The sequence below is a fragment of the Glycine soja genome, chromosome 5, assembly GCF_004193775.1.
Source record: "Glycine soja cultivar W05 chromosome 5, ASM419377v2, whole genome shotgun sequence".
Taxonomy (NCBI): domain Eukaryota; kingdom Viridiplantae; phylum Streptophyta; class Magnoliopsida; order Fabales; family Fabaceae; genus Glycine; species Glycine soja.
The window spans coordinates 26,051,432-26,070,986 of NC_041006.1; the positions used below are offsets into that span (position 1 = coordinate 26,051,432).

The window sequence follows — 19,555 nt, forward strand, 5'->3', positions numbered from 1 at the left end:
AACCTCTCTCTTCATGTTGGGCCCCCAAAACATCATCTTCAAATCCTGATACATGTTGGTAGCATCGGGATGTATGCTCAAGTTACTCCTATGTCCTTCCTCTAAAATCATCTTCCTAAGTTCGGGCACATTGGGAACACAAATCCTATCTTGAAGTCTCAAGACTCCATCTGGTCCAACATTGAAACTACTATCTCTTCCTGACTCTATAGCTTCTAACTGGGTCCTCAGAAAAGGATCAGTCTTCTGGCTCTCCTTGATATCTCCTAGTAACTCACTAGTCATCCTTAAAGTTCCTAATCTCACACTATTAGGGGTAACCTCACATGCAAGGCTAAGGTCTCTAAATTTTTCTAGGAGATCCATCTCTCTAACCATCAAGGCAAATATATGCAGGGATTTCCTACTCAAGGCGTCAACCACCACATTGGCTTTACCAGGATGGTAGCTAAGCTCAGAATCATAATCTTTAAGAAACTCTAACCATCTCCTTTGACCCATGTTCAGCTCCTTCTGACTAAACAAGTACTTAAGGCCCTTATGATCACTAAACACCTCAAACTTAGAGCCAAACAAGTAATGTCTCCACATCTTAAGGGCAAAAACTACAACAGCCAACTCCAGATCATGGGTAGGATAATTCCTCTCATGAGTCTTGAGTTGTCTAGAAGCATAGGCCACTACTTGGCCATTTTGCATCAACACTCCTCCTAAACCCATCCTCTTTCATGCATCACAATACACCTCAAAGGGTTTTCTCGGGTTAGGTAAAACTAGTACTGGAGTGGTTGTCAATTTTTCCTTAAGGGTCTGGAAACTATTCTCACATTGGGTATCCCACACAAAAGCTTGACCCTTACGAGTCAGTTTAGTCAAAGGTAAAGCTAACTTGGAGAAACCTTCTATGAATCTCCGGTAGTATCCTGCTCAACCCAGAAAACTCCTAATCTCAAAAATAGATTTAGGACTCTCTCACTCAAGAACGACTTCTATCTTAGAGGGATCTACAGCTATACCCTCTTGAGATATCACATGTCCTAGAAAACTAACTTTCTCTAACCAAAACTCAAACTTGGACAACTTAGCATAGAGTTGTCGGTCCCTAAGGGTATGCAACACAATCCTCAAATGTTCTTCATGTTCCTCTCTAGTCTTGGAGTATACCAAAATATCATCTATGAATACTACCACAAAACTATCAAGGTAAGGGTAAAAGACTCTATTAATGTAGTCCATAAACACACCTGGAGCATTAGTCACACCAAAGGGCATGACAAGATACTCATAGTGACCATAACGGGTCCTAAAAGCAGTCTTAGGTATATCCTCAGACTTCACTCGAATCTGATGGTAACCTGACCTAAGGTCTATCTTGCTAAATACACAAGCTCCTACCAGTTGGTCAATAAGGTCATCTATTCTAGGCAAAGGGTACTTATTCTTAATCGTCACCTTATTCAACTGGCAGTAGTCTACACACAACCTCATGGTCCCATCTTTCTTCTTCACTAACAAAATTGGTGCTCCCCATGGAGACACACTTGGTCTCATAAACCGCTTCTCGAACAACTCCTCTAACTATTTCTTAAGTTCGGCTAACTCAATAGGAGTTATCCTATAAGGGGCTATGGATATGGGTCCAGCACCAAGTACCAGGTCTATGGAAAACTCTATCTCTCTCTCGGGTGGTAGATGTTAGTCGATGAATACGACTAACATTTGTGTATAAAACCTGTGTAAATTGTATCAAACTCCTCCAATTTATGGTTATTTTGTAGTGTTGTAATTACTTTTTGTTAAAGATAGGTAATAAATACTTAGTACTCCCATTTTATGTGTTTAACAATCATTTCCTCTCAATTTCAGGTTAATTAGGCAAGTTTGTGAAGTGTTGATTTTCATCCGCTCGCTAATAATAGAACCTCAAAGAGAACTATGCTTGATCCTCAAGAGAAAGCAACGCTGGGGACTTAGTCTTCCATTAATCAATAGATAACGAACTTATAAATTGAAGATCGAAATTTTATTGCTACTGGAATTGCAAAACAAAAAAATGTCCCAAAGAATAACCTAAAACTTAAAAAAACGAAAATAAGGGAGAGAAGAGAGAGGCTAAACTAGAACCTTGGTGCTATTATATAGTTTTCCAGCCCCAAAGCTTACAAATCTGTTTTAAATCCAAGCCCATAAATAAAATCAAATCAAATCTAGATAAGATAAGATAAGATAAGATAAGATCTAGATGAAATAATATCTAGATAAGATCAAATCTAAATAATATCTAGATAGGATAAGATCTAATTTTGTAGAATAAAATAGTCTGTCCTCTTCAAATTCAAGCCCAATTCTGGATTCAAGCCCAATGCTTCATTAATTCCTGAACTTAGATTAAAAACATCAAATTAGCTGAATGGGCTCAAATAATAAAACTGCCTAATTAATTTGATAATTAAAATTAATCAGTACTTAAAATGGTGCAAAAAGGGTGTCGCAACCTACCCTTCGGAGGGAGGGCGACGCGAGACTCATGGGTGCATCTTCCATGAAAGGAAAATGTGCGGAATCGCCACCAACGTTTATTTGAGGAAAACATCAGAAAAACCGGAAAAAGACGTGGTCTATGCACTTTAAGTGAAAGGTTCGGGAGTTGTATTTACGCACGGGGAAGGTATTAGCACCCCACACATCTGTCACAAGGGATGGCAGCCTTTTAATCAAGTGTACAAACATGACTTCAATTTGTTTTATTTTCCCTTTTTTACGTTCTTATGTCTTTTTGTGCCTTTTATATATTTTCTTTTTGTGGTCGACAAGGGTGTTTCCCTTGCTCCTACGTATTCCTCAATTGTGATAAGGAAATCAGACCTACGTAGTTCTTTGAGAACTAAAAGTTGGTTAAATTGTTTTTATCCTTTTTTGCAAGATATATTTTGATTGAATGAAAGGTCATTTAAGGCGTTGGACCATTAAACGATCTTTCGATTCTTTTGAAAGGAGAGAAAACATTAAGGCATTGGACCATTAATGATCTCTGGGTTTTTTGAAAGAGGTGACAAAGCTATGTGTTGATTTTAGGCTTTAAAAATCCACGTTTAACCAATAAAAGCGAAAAAGACCATTTCAAGGCGTTGCACCTTAAAAAATGATTTTTAGGTGATGACAAAAACTTGATTTATGAATTGATTTTAGCCTTAGTTTCACTTTGGTTATCAGTCAATTCGATTAAGAAAGAAAATCCCAAAGAAAAATTTCCGATTGATTTTTTTTTATTATTTTATTAAAAGATATTTTTTATTATTATATTATTATTTTGCCTCTTTTAGGTTTTAAACGTGGTTACAGCGTGAAAGATCGGTCGGATTTTATTCTAACAGAAATTAAAAGATGTCACAATTCAAATGATCGGTGAAAATTTATTTTATTTTTTATTAGAAGAGAAAATGACTTAAATAAATGACTAAAGCACGTCAAAAGAGGTACGGAAAGTAAATGAAAAAAAAATAAAAGCACGCGAAACAAGTGGGGACCACTAAGGGTACATAGAATGAATTGAAAGGTTCGATTTCGGGAACTTACCGGTTGAAGACCGAAGAACGACGAAGATCGAACAAAGAACGATGAAGAACGGTGGAAAATCTTCACGAAATCGCCCACGGAAACGTCTCGGAAGCATTACGGAAGTGCCTCGGCTTGAATTTTCTTCACGGAAACAATTTTTCTGACTAATTTTAAGTGATTCTCAGATAGTAGGAGGGTTGAACATTTTTGTTCTGCCCTCCTCCCCATATCTATAGGGGAAAAGAGGGAGGTGGTTGCTGCCCAGCTCGCCCAGGCGAGTTGGGTTGCTTCCACCAGAAGGCACCGCCTTCTGTTGGAAGATCCTGGAAGGCCCAAGTGGGCCTGATTGCTATTTATACACCCATGTTTACTAAATACACCCCCTCTGCCCTTTTTTTGCTGATTCTGTTTCCGTAACGTTACAGAACTTTATGAATTACGTAACGATACTTGTTTTCTTTCTGTATTGTCACGAAACCTTACGGATTACGCAATCATCCCTTCTTTGGCTTCCGGAATGTTACGGAACTTTACGGATTGCGCCTTAACACGTCCTTTCAACTCCCGATATGTCGCGGAACTTAACAGATTGCCTAACGATGGGTGTCAAGTATCTCAAAGTGGTCAAGCGAGGGTCGCATCCCAACAAACAGATGATCCCCGGAAGAAATTAGGGTATGACAGTTGCCCCTCTTTACTTGTCTTTTATTGGAGATAAAAGGGAAGTAAAGATAAGACACTAATTTCGTTCGAGCGAAACACCATTCGGCCGTTCAATCTCCACGCCAGCGGAACCTGCAAAAATTTGAAAATGATCAGCATCGAATGACCAACATCATCCTGATACTGTCGAATTCGTTCCTCTCGATTGACGAAAGGCGCGGATGACCATAATTGTATCTCCCCATGTCATCGGGCTCGCCGCCTCTGGATGACAAAATGCACAGAATGACCATAATTTGTCTCTACGTGCCATCAGACACGATTTTGTCTGGATGGCAAAAAGGTGCGCAGAATGACCATAATTTGTCTCCGCATGTCATCGAGCTCGCCGCCTCTGGATGACAAAAGGGTGCAAAATGACCATAATTTGTCTCTGCGTGCCATCGGACACGATTGTCTCCGAATGGTGAAAAGGTGTGCGGAATGACCATAATTTGTCTCCGCTTGTCATCGGGCTCGCCGCCTCTGGATGACAAAAGGGCACAGAATGACCATAATTTGTCTCTGCGTGCCATCGGACACGATTGTCTCCGGATAGCGAAAAGGTATGCAGAATGACCATAATTTGTCTCCGCATGTCATCGGGCTCACCGCCTCTGGATGACAAAAGGGCGCATAATGACCATAATTTGTCTCTGTGTGCCATCGGACACGATTGTCTCCGAATGGCGAAAAGGTGTGCGGAATATCCATAATTTGTCTCTGCATGTCATATGACCTCAGGGTCAGTATGACAGAGATTGTGGGGCGGCCAACAAAAGCGAGGCTCTTGCTCCTACGTATCCTCAATGAGGAACTCGGACCTACGTAGTTCTGGATAACTTGTGAGACTAAAATAGTCTCGGTGTTTTCTTCACTAAAATGCGAACATGCTTTAGTAAAGAGACAAAACTTCCAACTGATCAGAGCAACATATGCTTTTTGGATGAAAAACAATGTGTCTATCGGGGAAGGAGAGTATGCTAATGAATTTTTCTCATAACCATAAATGAGATTTTGGATGTTAGCATTTCGCTTCTAAATGACCATTTAGAGGAAACATTGGGTTCAACAAAAATAGAAGAAAATCACTCAAAGTGTATCAATCTCACACGGGTAAGTGTTTCATCCTAATTCCGAACCATAGATATGTCATGACTTGATTTTGCAAATCATTTCCTATCAAATCAAAGATTACATGTGTGATCATGGATCAATAGGACTTTTTCTTGGGAATGGTTTGTTTCTTTGGGAAATTTGGTTTTGAGTATTCTTGGCCTTTTCCTTTTCTGTTTTTGTTTAGTGTGAGGTGAACAAGCCACCAACGCACAGGATTTTGGTTGGCAATCAAAGGGAGAGGACCACTTTAGGTTGTGGTTTCCTTTCTTTTTTTTGTTTACATGGTGACAATTCTGTATTGTTCAAATATTGTCTGGTCCAAAGACCTTTCTGTACATTTCTTTTCTTCCGATGTTTGATCGGGAATTTTCTTTCCTTTTTTGCTTTCTCCCCCTCTTTTGATTGGGAATTTTCTTTTTTTGCTTTCTCTCCACTCTTTGATTGGGAATTTTCCTTCTTTGTTTTCTTCCGAGGGCCAGGATTGACATTCTCACCCTGGGTCAAGGTTTATGGTAAGTTGGGATTTTGGCTCAAGGCTTGTAGAACGGCTAGACATGGTATATGTTAGGGTTTGGCCAGCGGTTCGAGGATAAAGGGGATGTCCCACATTATTTCCATGATACACATGCAACAATGATGATTAGGAAATTTTATGCAAAACTAGTCACGCATGCACCCATGTGGACACTCAAGCATCAAGTTTTTATGGTCATGTGATGATAGGGCTCATGATTCATTTCCTCTATTTAAGTCAACCCAATGCTTCCAAAACACGTTCTTTTATCAATTTGTGCATTCATCCGAGTCCATTTTGGGTGTTTGGGAAAATTTTCACAGCATTCACCCTTTAGGTGTATACACATTTTTTCAAAAACTGATTATGATCAGTCAATATTTTAAAAGAAAAGCTGGAAGTTATCTCTTTTCAAAAGCATGTTGGTTTTTTAGCTAGACAACTTATTATTTTTTTTCTTTTCTTTTTTCCTTTTTTTTTCTTCCTTTTTTCTCTTCTTTTTTAAGTTATTATCATTTGTTCATTTCCTCTCCTTTTTCTTTTTCTCTTTTTCTCTCTGAAAAGGTCGTGCGAACGAGGGCGCACACTACCTACTTACGTCTAACCATAAGGTAAACGAAAAAACGCACGAAATGGTAAGTCGCAAAAAAAAACGTTGACAAAATAACTGAGAGCCATAACGCCAAATAGAAACAACAAAAAATAATAACAGCAACGTTAGTAACCATATAGACAATAACAGAAAACAGTAATGTCAATAGCAATATAGACAATAACATAAAACGTCAATAGCAAACTAACAGAAAACAGTAATGTCAATAACAAAAGTGCGGTGACCTCGGTCACGTGGCTCCGCTTCCTCCCAAGAAACTGAGCAAGTCCGTCATTTCTTCATCCATAAGGGCCTCCTCTGCCTCACCGGGGGATCCTGTAGGCTCCTCCCCTATCTGGGCCTCGGGCCAGTCTCCGGGCCATGCGACCTCAGCCCCAAACTGCTTTGGAGTAGGGCATGCAAAAGGAGCGAAACCCTACCCCTGCTGACTAAGGCTGAACCAGTAGAGACACTCATGTATCTGCACCTGCCCCCGGTGGTTGGCCGCCTGCTGGCGAACCAAGTGTTGTAGATAACGTTCCATGCCTAGTGATACTGCGGGATCGGCCTGATGAGGTTCTGGCTGAGCGTCTGCGGCCTGATGTGCATCACCTTGTGCCTGCCTAGGTGTGACATCCTAGAATTTCTACTCGGAATTTTGTAAGTGTTACATTTAAATAATTATATATATATTATTCAGTATATATATATATATATATATATATATATATATATATATATATATATATATATATTCTTGGTAGAAGCATGTACATTGGGAGAAAGATACGCGGGTTAGACTAATTAACAAAGAGTAACCCATAACCGAACGGTTATAGATTAATTCGCAATTAATTAGTCTAAAAATTATCGTTTTGCGTGCAACTTAAAATTTAACAAAACCAACCTCAGAACCACGCTCAGGGTCTCATTCTGAGCGTTTTGATATATATATTGCATACTTTTGAAAACGGCCCCCGACAGGTGCAGAGAAACGCGAGGAACTGGAACCAGAGAGGTGGCACGCAAACCGAGGCAGGATCTCAGCATCCAAAAAGGTTCATTTTTTTTTCTTCCTTATGGCTGAGTATGATGTCAAATCAAAGGAAAAAGGTGGGCCCTTTTGCTCCACTTAAAATGGGACATGTCGCAATTGCTTTTAGAAAGGAAAATGAAAAAGAAAAGAAAATTATTTTTTTATAAAAAAGCCCAAATCTTCTCTCTCTTCCTTCAGCAAATTTCAGAAGCTTTTCCTCCCTTCCACGTTGCTTTTCTTCTTTCTTCTTCTCCACCATTGTTACCTCCATTGAAGCTCCAAATTCCTCTTCCTTTCTACCCCAAATTGCAAGGAAAAGCCATTTTTGGAGTCTTGGAGCCTCCCTCTACTTCATGGGGCTTTAAATTTCAGGTAAGGGTGAACTTCTTCTCACTTGAAATTTGTGGGTGTTGGGTTTTTGGGAGCTATAATGGGTAGTTCTACTAGGTTATTGCCTTAGGGTAGTTATTTGTGAAGGAATTTGTTGAAATCATGCTAAACTTGACATGTTTGATGTGAGCAAAACTACCCATGCTGATTTAGGGTTTAATAATGATGCTTTGTGTTATATGTATGCTTAAAATGTTGATAGAAAACTGGTAGAGATGATGGGGAGAGTTGACTTAGGGTTAAATGTGAGAATGGTAGTGTTGTAGGTGGAAAAGTGTGAGATTTTGAGGGTTGAAAAGCCAAATTTGGGGTTAGTGGAAACTGGAGTCTAAGGTGAGTTGATTCTAGTTTAGAATGTCAATTAGGACTTGTAGGAAAGCTTGGGCAGAGCAAATGAGAAAAAGGAGTAACAAATGTGAAAGAAAAGAGCCATTTCTAGGGTAAATTGGGTGTTGAGAGGTCAAATTTTGAATAGGTGGAGTTTGCACCTTAAAACCAGTTTGAGCAAGTCTAAATCAATGATATAGACTTGATGAAGATGAGATTTTACCCCAAAATTACCCAATTTTAATTTTCACCTTTCAAACCTTGAGAATTCACTAAATTGATGGGTTTTGGATACCTAGAATTTGATTTACCTTGATTAGAAGTTTGTTTTTGGCTTGAGTATGATTTATACATGATTTAGGACTTGTAGGATCCAATTTGAGTAAAATTGGATGTATGCATGTTGGATTTCGAAATCTGCTACATTATGCAGAAAAATGTTGTTAAATTGTGCAGCAAATTTTGCCTATTATGCAGAAAAATGGTTGTGCATTGCTAGTCACGGGAAAGGTAGTACATCTCGTGTTCTAGATATTTTCTAGCAGATCCCAACGGTCAAAATTTAGATTTCTGTATTAGGAACCTCCAGTAAAATGTTCAAGGTGATCCAATGGTTAACGAATCAGAACGAAGAGAATGTTACTGGGGCATGTGAGTAGGAAAAACTGTGGAATTTGAATGAGTTTTGGGCAGAGTTTTCTGCCTCTACTTTGTTTTCTTGGTTTAGGGTAGTTTCATGACAAATGAAATTGAATTTTTTGGATATTGTGAAAGCTTTGAGGGGTTGATGGGGACCCGTTGCTGAAAGGAACGAGGATAAGGGCTACGTAGGAGTGCGTGAGCTCAATTTAAAGGTGGGCAACTGGGGATGGTGTGCTTATGCCTGACTTGTGGAAATGGGAGAGTTGATTTGCACCATCGCCCGATCGCCACCTAGTACCACATATGACGGGTGCCCCATAATCCAATAAGCTTGATGTGAGAAAGCGTGGGTCTTCCTACTTTTGTTTATTGACCACAGAGTGGTACCTGGAGATATGTCGCAGGGGTCAGGAGACCTTGGGGACGTCAGGTGGGGTGCTACTGCCCAAAAGCAAGCTTGGCCAATCCCGACCCAACCCAGGCATAGTCAGTCAGTGAGAACCTGTGACGTACCTAAGCAGGCGAGCTCCTGGGAGTCAACCAATAAAAGAACAAAGTCCACGAATCAAGGAGGCTTGTGTGGCGGCTGGCCAGCTATGTATCTTGGGTGGTATCTGAAAATTAGCAACTGCTAATCAATTACCATTCGTGGGTAATCGATTACAGGGTTTAAAAATGGAGACAGGATGATAAGTAGTTTCTGGTAATCGATTACCAATTGTGTATAATCGATTACACAGGGTGATAGGGCACTGGTAATCGATTACCAGTTGGGTGTAATCAATTACACAGTGTTATCTGCTACTGGTAATCGATTACCATTTATGTGTAATCGATTACACAGTGTAATTTTTAGTTTCCAATGTGCAAAGGTTGTGTAATTCATTTTTGGGCACTGGTAATTGATTACATACTTTGGTAATCGATTACCAGAGAGGAAATCCCTTGAGAAAGACATTTTGACTATGCGTAGCCGTTATGGGACGCATTGTATTGTTACCTGTGTAGTTAGATTTCTTGTGAAAGAGTCTACCCTCTTTCTTTAACCTCTTGTAGATCATGATGGCAGCGCAGTTGATCCATGATCGCGTGGTGATGGAGTGCCTAGAGGGTGTTTGGGAGACCATCGAAGGCAATGAGAGGTGCCAATTTCGTGGCACAATTCGACTCACTGCTACTTCATTAGTACATCCGGAGGAACCCGCACGCACACTTTAGCAGCCTGTGGAGTGGATACTACCTACACCTACTCCATATCGACTAGTTGAGCTGGTTCAAGTGACAGTGGTGTCATCCTCTGAAAAGGATCTTGAAGAAGACCCAGAGGAGTTACCTCCTGAACCTGCTATGGACGCCCTTGACTTACCTGAGGATGATGAAGACCCACTCCCTGATGTTGATTCCCCAGAGGATATTATGTCAACATCTGAGGCAGACTCTACAGAGGAGAGTGGCCCTGGAGGGACAGCGAATAGTGACGACTCTTCATCATAGCAGATGGCTCCTTAGACTAGGCGTACATACTTTTTGTGGGTGGGTGTATCTATGTCATATTGCTAGGTTTACTCTTTTGATTTTTGGGTGGGTAGACCTATTGTATAGAAATTTTGATGATTGTATATATTGTGGCTGAAGCCACCACAGTTGTTACCTTTGCTTTGGATGTCACTATGTTATTTTGCAAACTCCCATATTTTGGACAGTTTTAGATGATAAATATAATTATGTTTAATCTTGTTATTTGAAAAGGAAATGTTAACAAACTTTATTTGAAAAGAGTTTACCGACCGTATCTTATTATTTTTCACGTGACGACCTAAAATGATGGCTGGTATATGTTTTTGAAAGAGCAAAATAGTTTAGAGGTTATGAGTGATCAGAAAGAAATGAATCCGAATAGAGTTGTGAATTGGCCATTTAGGACTTTATAGTGATAAATTTTCCTTCTGAATTTAATTACCGTGAAATGAATAACAATGCGAAAAAAAAGGAGAGAGAAAAGAAAAAAATAATTTCCCATGGTTTCTGCTATTTAATTTATTACTATTAAACCAGTCATTATTTAGGGACGCCACACTAGGCGTGTAGTGGTCCGAGCGAAATCCTGCCCCGGTATGCATAACAGTTGAGCAATGGTCTCCTCGTCAAACCCGTCAACCCTGTTCCTCCTCTGGCTGAACTCACACTGCTGGCCTTCCTCCAAAACTAGTGGGTCACCCAGGAACTGGATGAGAACATCGGCGTCAAAGGGAATCCACTGACCCCTCACCCATGAACGCATGTCTCGCACTCCCTCCTCTGTGGGCCAAGCATTAGCATAGAACTCCAGGACTATCTCAGGGTCAAACTTAGCCATGGGAGTCACCAGCGACGTCCAATGCCTGCGAGCTATCTCCTCCTGAAAATCTGTATACTCATCCTCCCTGAGCTGGACGCGCCTCTCTCTGTGGAACGATCATCCTTTGATGGCCTCGAAGCACTGCTGGTGCTCGGCGCTCCGGAAACGGTGGCTATCAAACTCGGGGGCGGCACTGGACCCTTCTGCTACGGTGTCTCTTCTAGACCTCTTCGTGGAAAGCTTTTTCGGAGCCATTTCCTGCGAAGACAAACGTTTGGAAAGTCAATTTACAAGGAAGTGTCATTTTAAAGGCTAACCAAGTAAAAATGGCATACAACTGCTTCCAACACAAACATCAATTTAGATTTAGGGCAAACTCACATACATACTTTTATGATCATACATGCACGCAAGATGCTCCGCTATCTAAAAACTATACTCATGTACATTCAAAGCATTTTGCTACCCAAATTACATACATGCATTTCTTTGCTAAACTTATACACATGCATACTTGAAGTATTTTTGCTACCCAAAGATCATATACACGCATGTCTTTGCTAAACTTGTACACATGCATATTTGAAGTATTTTTTGCTACCAAAGAAAATTACATTTCATGCATATTCAAGTATCTTGCTACTCAAATTACATTTCAATTCAACAAGGTTTTTGGTGAGGTATCTTTTTGCTATCTATATGCAACATACATATATCTTGTGAGGTATTTTGCCACCTAATCTATATCTATATGTGCATGATGAACAACATTCTCAAACAACTAGGCAAACATCATGGTGCAGCCCCAAAAATCAGCCGCTAGCCTAAAGGGAAATCCCTATCACAATGCTTTCATTTTCATGCTTTCTTGCACTCAAAACCAAAGGCTTGGATTCCTAGGGCTAAGTCCTTAATTTGGGCACTTATTCTAACCTCTACATGTTGTCCATATACACACAAATCAGCCCCACAATCCAAAGTTCACAAAACCATGCCCAAATTTCATTGAGGCATTTCACCGAGCACTTGGTGGGCGCACTTTTGGGTGCCAATAACAAGGGAATAGGGTGGCTTGCCCCATTATTTCAGAACACAACCTAGGCCTAAGGCCATCCCCTACAACCCCTCAATTCAAAGAAACAAAGCACCAATTTGCCCCAAATTGTCTCACGGAATTGGCCAAATTACATACCATTCAAAGCATAAAAGGCATCAATGGAAAGCTAGAAACCAAAGGGTAGTGCACTTACTTGTATGGAGTGACCAAAAACACTAAGAATGGAAGCAAAAGCGCAAAAATGGTGGCCTAGGGGTGAAAATCTGCAAATCCTGTTGGTGTTTGCTTTTTTGAATGAGGGAGGAGAGTTTTTGGGTGGAGAGAAACTCCCCCTCCCTCATTTTTATGTTTCCAGGTGCAGGGGTGCTCGCCCAGGCGAGCTAACCTGTATTTTTTTTTTTGGAAGACACAAGTATGCGCTCTCTACGGGTCAGCGTTCGCTTACTCGAACCCCCTTTAGGGTAGATTAGGCATCCGTTATTTACTTTAAAGACACAATAGTAATAATTACTGGGAATTTAAAGGATACTAGGTTGTCCCCCAGCTGCGCTTTCCACTTGTCCAGAGCTGGGCATGAGCCGACGATCTATCGATCGTGATCCTAGCCTCTACTTGTGTCCGTCCCTAACTGCCTAAAAGCAGGAAACGACATGGCGCAACAAACTGTGGCTGCATTACCGTTTTACCTTGATTGGTTTCTGCCTTTGGATCCGGCCCAACATTTGACCACTGCCTAAGACGATTCTGCTCCTGTCATACGATAACAAAATATGCATGCGTATGCATATGCATAAGCGTTTTCAAATGCAATAATCCTTTTAGTGAAAGCTGGTCAAGTTCAGTTTTAATTAAGCGCTTGGGGCATCCCATGGACTGAGCAAAAAGGCTCAGGTTATCAAATTTTGGACATAGTTTGAAACACAAAGTGAGGACCGAAACCTCAATTCCATATTCTTTTCTTTTAAAAGACTGTGATGAGAAATTACAGTGGAGAGGAATCCCTCGGGGAAACCAAGAAGGACATACACAAAAATAAAAGAACATGCAGCGACTTCCTCAATTGCCCCAGATCCTAAGCGTAGTATCGCTTGACAACATCGGAGTTCACGGGTGAAGGTAGCTCCTCGCCATCCATGTTGGTGAGCACCAGAGCCCCTCCAAAAAAATCCCTTTTTACAATGAAAGGCCATTCGTAGTTCAAGACCCACTTCCCTTGATTATCTTTAACAGTGTGGGACACCTTTTTCAGCACAAGGTCCCCTTCATGGAACTTGCGCGAGCGCACCTTCTTGTCGAATGCGTTCTTCATCCTTTGTTGATGCAGACGCTCATGGCTCATGGCCGTCAAGAGCTTACCTTCAATAAGGTTGAGTTGGTCGTAGCGTGTTTGAGCCCACTATGATTCTTCTTGGCCCGATTTCGCTAGTATCCTCTTGGAAGGGACCTCTACCTTAAATGGGAGTACTGCTTCCATCCCATAAACCAAGGAGTACGGTGTTGCGCAGTAGAAGTTCGTACCGAGGTTTGGTATCCATGCAGGGCAAAAGGAAACATCTCATGCCAATCTTTGTACGACACTGTCATTTTCTGAATAATTTTCTTAATATTCTTATTGGATGTTTCCACGGCTCTGTTCATCTTTGGTCGATAGGGCGTGGAATTGTGATGTTGGATTTTAAACTCCTCGCACATTTCCCCATCATCTTGTTATTCGAGTTGGTGTCGTTGTCCATGATGATCTTCCTCGTCAAATCGTATCAGCAGATGATTTCCCTCTTAATGACCCTGACCACCACACTCCTGGTGACGTTAGCGTATGACGCGGCTTCGACCCACTTAGTGAAGTAATCAATTGCCACTAGGATGAAACGATGTCCATTTGCAGCTTTGGGTTCTATGGCCCCAATCACGTCTATTCCCCACATGGAAAACGGCCACGACGCAGCCAAGACATTTAGAGGCAGGGGCGGAGCGTTGACATTGTCTGCGAATGTCTGGCATTTGTGACATTTCCTCACATGGAGACAGCAATCGCTCTTCATGGTGAGCCAATAGTAACCTGCCCTTAAGATTTTTCTAGCCATGGCGTGCCCGTTAGCGTGCGTACCAAAAGAGCCCTCATGGACCTCCCCCAGCATGCTTTCTGCTTCCTTAGCATTCACGCAGTGTAGCAGAACCATATCATGGTTTCTCTTGTACAGTATGCTTCCGCTCATGAAGAAGTCGGCCGCCAATCTCCTCAATGTCCTTTTGTCGTTGTCGGAAGCCTCCGGTGGGTACTCTTTGCTTTCAACGTATCGCTTGATATCGAAATACCAAGGCTTACCGTCCCGTTCCTCTTCCACCCGACAACAATGTGCGGGTTTTCCACGACACCAGAACTCAATGTATGGCAGGTCCCCGTGCGATGTTAGCTGGAACATGGACGTTAAAGTGGCAAGCGCATCCGCCATTTGATTTTCCTCTCGGGGAACGTGATGGAAGGAGATCTCATCAAAGGAACCAGCCAATTCCTTGATATAGGCTTGGTAGGGTATCAGCTTGGGGTCTCTAGTTTCCCATTGCCCTCTCAGCTGGTGAATCACTAGTGCTGAGTCCCCGTACACCTTGAGTAGCTTGACATTGGAGTCAATTGCGGCCTGGACGGCCAGGGCACACGCTTCATACTCAGCCATATTGTTGGTGCAATCGAACCCCAGCCTGGCTGTGAAAGGTATACATTGATTGTCCGGAGAGACCAATACTGCTCCAACGCCATGGCCTAGAACGTTTGACGCTCCATCAAACCACACGATCCACTTGTCCCGGTTCTCGTCTAGATTTTCCTCAAACAAGGTCATGATGTCCTCATCCGGGAATTCGGGATGCATGGGTTGATAGTCGTTGAGAGGTTGATGAGCCAAATAATTTACCAAGGCACTTCCTTTTATCACCTTTTGGGTGACGTAGACTATATCGAACTCGGATAGCAAAACTTACCACCGGGCGATCCGCCCTGTGAGAGCAGGCTTCTCAAAGATGTACTTAACCGGGTCCATCTTGGATATCAACCAGGTGGTATGGCTCAGCATGTATTGTCTTAGACGGTGGGACGCCCAGACTAAAGCACAACAAGTTCTTTCAAGTAGGGAGTAGTTCATTTCACAGGCCGTGAACTTCTTACTCAAGTAGTAGACAGCGCGCTCTCTCTTCCCGGACTCGTCATGTTGCCCCAGCATACATCCCATCGACTCGTCCAAAATCGTCATATACAAGATGAGAGGCCTTCCGGGTACCGGCGGCACGAGCACGGGAGGGTTCATGAGACACCTTTTGATCCTTCCAAACGCCTCTTGACAATCCTCGTTCCAGCAGATGGATTGGTTTTTGCGTAAGAGTTTAAACAATGGCTCACAGATAGCGGTGAGCTGTGATAAGAATCTGGCAATGTAATTCAAACGTCCCAGGAAATCTCGGACCTGCCTCTCGATACAGGGTTATGGCATCTCAAGGATGGCTTTCACCTTTTCAGGGTCCAGCTCTATCCCTTTCTAACTTACGATGAAACCTAGCAATTTCCCTGACTTGACCTCGAAGGTGCACTTAGCGGGGTTTGACCTCAATTGATATTTCCTAAGCCTTTCGAACAACTTTCGAAGGTTGACAAGGTGTTCCTCCTCGGTCTTAGACTTGGCAATTATGTCGTCCACATAGACCTCGATTTCTCGGTGCATCATATCGTGGAACAAAGCCACCATAGCCCGTTGATAAGTTTCCCCGACGTTCTTGAGTCCAAAGAACATCACTTTATAACAAAACGTCCCCCACAAGGTGACGAAGGTAGTCTTTTCCATATCCTCCGGCGTCATTTTTATCTGATTGTAACCGGAGAACCCATCCATGAAGGAAAACAAAGCGAAATTGGTCATATTATACACGAGGATATCGATGTGTGGCAGAGGAAAATTTTCCTTGGGACTGGCCTGATTCAGGTCCCAATAATCTACGCACATTCGTACTTTCCCATCCTTCTTAGGGACTAGTACAATGTTGGCAACCCATTCTGGGTACCGAGCGACAGCCAAAAAACCAACGTCAAATTGTTTCTTTACCTCTTCTTTTATTTTCAAGGATATCTCGAGCTTCATCCTCCTCAGCTTTTGTTTTACCGAGGAACACTCAGGATTTAGAGGTAATTTGTCCTGTACGAAGTCCGAACTCAAACCGGGCATATCTTGGTATGACCAAGCAAAGATGTCTTGGTAGTTTTTTAGCAGGGCCATCAATTCTTCATGGATGGGTGTGGTCATACCCGTGCCTATCTTTGCTTCCTTTTTCCCACTGCTGGTTCCTAAGTCCACTAGTTTCGTCTCTTCTTGATGAGGCCCCATCTCTTGGTCCTCATGGACGACTATCTTCTCCAACTCCGGGGAAAGTCCCACATTTTCGTCCTCTTCACTCTCCGTCTAATCCGTTTCTTGCTTGAAATCGATGGTCGGGTCCCAGGTATTAGTACCTTCGAGGGACTCATCGTCGGATCTGGTGTTTTAAGCGTAAAGAAATAAACATGCAAATGAATGAGAATGGTTAGACATGCAGTGATGCAATCCTACCTCGTAAGGGCATTGGATAGAAGACTCCAAGTAAATTGGGCCAGAGATCCAAGGGAAGGCCCTAGGGTTCTCATGAGCCTTAGGGTAGATTTTGGGCCCATGGGCTAAGAATGAGCCCGCTTATCTATGTAAATATTAGAATAGGTTTTTCCTTCTTTTGGGCCTTGTATTTTGGCCATTCTTGTAGTATAGGGTTTTAGCCTTCTATTTGAGGGCATTTTGGGTAGTCTTTGTAGTAGGGATTTTTTTTGTATTTTCATGTATTTTGTCAAGGAGGTGAGCTTAGTTTTTAGATGGGTGTGTGTAGCTAGGCTCTAGCTTCTCAAGGAAGCTTCTCAAGGAGGTGAGCTTAGTTTTTAGATGGGTGTGTGTAGCTAAGCTCTAGCTTCTCAAGGAAGTTTTCTCAAAGAAGCTTCTCAAGGAAGTTTTCTTAAGAAAGCTTCTCAAGGAAGCTACCTAGTCTATAAATAGAAGCATGTGTAACACTTGTTGTAACTTTGATGAATGAGAGTCTTGTGAGACACAACTCAAAGTTCAACTTCTCTCCCTTTTTTCTTCCTTCAATTTCGTGCTCTCCCCTCTCTCTTTCTCTCCCTCTTTCTTTTCCTCCATTGAAGCATCCTCTCCAAGCTTCTTATCCAAGGCTCATCTTGGTGGTGAAGCTCCTTCTTCCATGGCTTATTCCCTAGTGGATGGCACCTCCTCTCACATCTTCTCCTTTATCTCCTCGCACGCAAGAGGGGTAAGGCAATTGTGAAATAACATAAATTTTTGCAGGATCTACTTCAATGCCCTTATTGGAAATAATGTGGCCTAAAACTATACCTTGCTCAACCATAAAATGACATTTTTCAAAATTTAGAACAAGGTTAGTTTCTCAGTGCATTTATTCAAAACCTTTTCCAGACTATCCAAACAAATATCAAAAGAGGATCCATATACAGTGAAATCATCGATAAACACTTCTATGCAATTTTCTAAAAAATCACTAAAATTACTAATCATGCACCGCTGGAAGGTATGTTTACCTCTACTTTTCTAAATGTTTCCAAGATCTCCTTCTCTGCCTCTTCCATTTTTTTGTTGGAAATTGCTCTTGGAGGGAATGGAAGAGGGATATACTGCTTCTCTTTAGATTCACCTGCATAGAAATTGTTAGGTAACTTACTCTTTAAATTTTTGTCATCATCTTTTTCTAAAGTAGAGTGAAGTTGGGCAGGTTCATTTGTGGATGAGGAAGATGTTGCTGGTTGAGGTTCTTGACACTGCTTTCCCGACCTCAATGCAATGACACTCACATTTTTGGGATTCTGGACAGATTGAGAAGGTAATCTGTCATAATTCTAGGACTGTTGTTGATTTAATTGTGTAGCCAATTGTCCTATCTGATTGGTTAAGCTCTGAATGGAGGCTCTGGTCTCTTGTTGAAACTGCATGTTTTGCATAGTCATTTGCCTCACAAGTTCTTCAAGGGAAGGTTGCGGAGGAGCCTCAACTGTTTGCTGTTTCTGGGGTTGTTGCTGTTGTTGCTGCTGGATTGGTGGAGGAACGTATAGTCTGCTTGGGCCAGCAGCATTTTGAAAATAAGTCTATTGTTGTTGTTGCTGTTGTTGTTAAGGATTCGACCATCTAAGGTTGGGATGATTCCTCCATCCGGGATTGTACCTGTTGCTGGAGAGGTCATAATTATTCTGTTGTGGCTGATTTTGTTGTTGAGGTTGAGGAGGTCTGTTGTAGATGTTTGCAGTATAAGCTTCAGGCTGTTCAATTGCTTCAAATTGTTGCACAGAAGGGCAAAGGTCTGTGTGGTGGTCGGTAGAGGAGCATAAACCACAGAGTCTGGCTACAGGTGCAGATTTTTGATTCATGGCCAGTTGGGTTACCAGGTTAACCAAGGCATCTAGTTTACCTTCAAGCTTCTTAGTCTTACCTGATGAATTCGTGGCTACTTCATGCACTCCTCTAATGACAATAGCATCACTTCTGGCACTAAATTGCTGGGAGTTTGAAGCCATCTTCTCAATTAAATTTTTGCCTTCAACAGGGGTCATGTCTCCAAGGGCTCCACCACTGGCAGCATCTATCATACTTCTCTCCATGTTGTTGAGTCCTTCATAAAAATATTGGAGAAGAAGCTGCTCTAAAATCTGGTGGTGAGAGCAACTGGCACATAATTTTTTAAATCTCTCCCAGTATTCATATAGGCTCTCTCCATTGAGTTGTCTAATACCTGAAATATCCTTTATGATTGTCGTGGTCCTGGAAGCAGGAAATTTTTTTTCTAATAATACTCTCTTGAGGTCATCCCAGCTCGTGATGGACCTGGAGCAAGGTAATATAGCCAGTCCTTTGCCACTCCCTCTAAAGAGTGTGGAAAGGCCTTCAGAAATATGTGATCTTCCTGGACATCTGGTGGTTTCATGGTGGAGCAGACAATATGGAATTCTTTCAGATGCTTGTGTGGGTCTTCACCTACAAGGCCATGAAACTTTGGAAGCAAATGGATCAGTCCAGTTTTAAGAACATATGGGACATCCTCATCAAGGTATTGGGTGCATAAGCTTTCGTAGGTGAAATCAGGTGCAGCCATTTCCCTTAGAGTCCTCTCACGAGGTGGAGGTTGTGTCATGTTCTCAAAATGTTCAAAATTAGAGTGTTCAAAACTATAATGCTCAAAATCACCAATAA

General features: G+C 41.8%; 1 non-coding gene across 1 annotated transcript; it reads left to right on the forward strand.

Moving 5' to 3' along the window:
* The first annotated feature begins 19,011 nt into the window (after positions 1 to 19,011).
* Positions 19,012 to 19,117, forward strand: LOC114413871. Its single transcript, XR_003667015.1, has one exon. It is a non-coding gene; the product is annotated as a small nucleolar RNA R71 (small nucleolar RNA).
* The last annotated feature ends 438 nt before the right edge of the window (positions 19,118 to 19,555 follow it).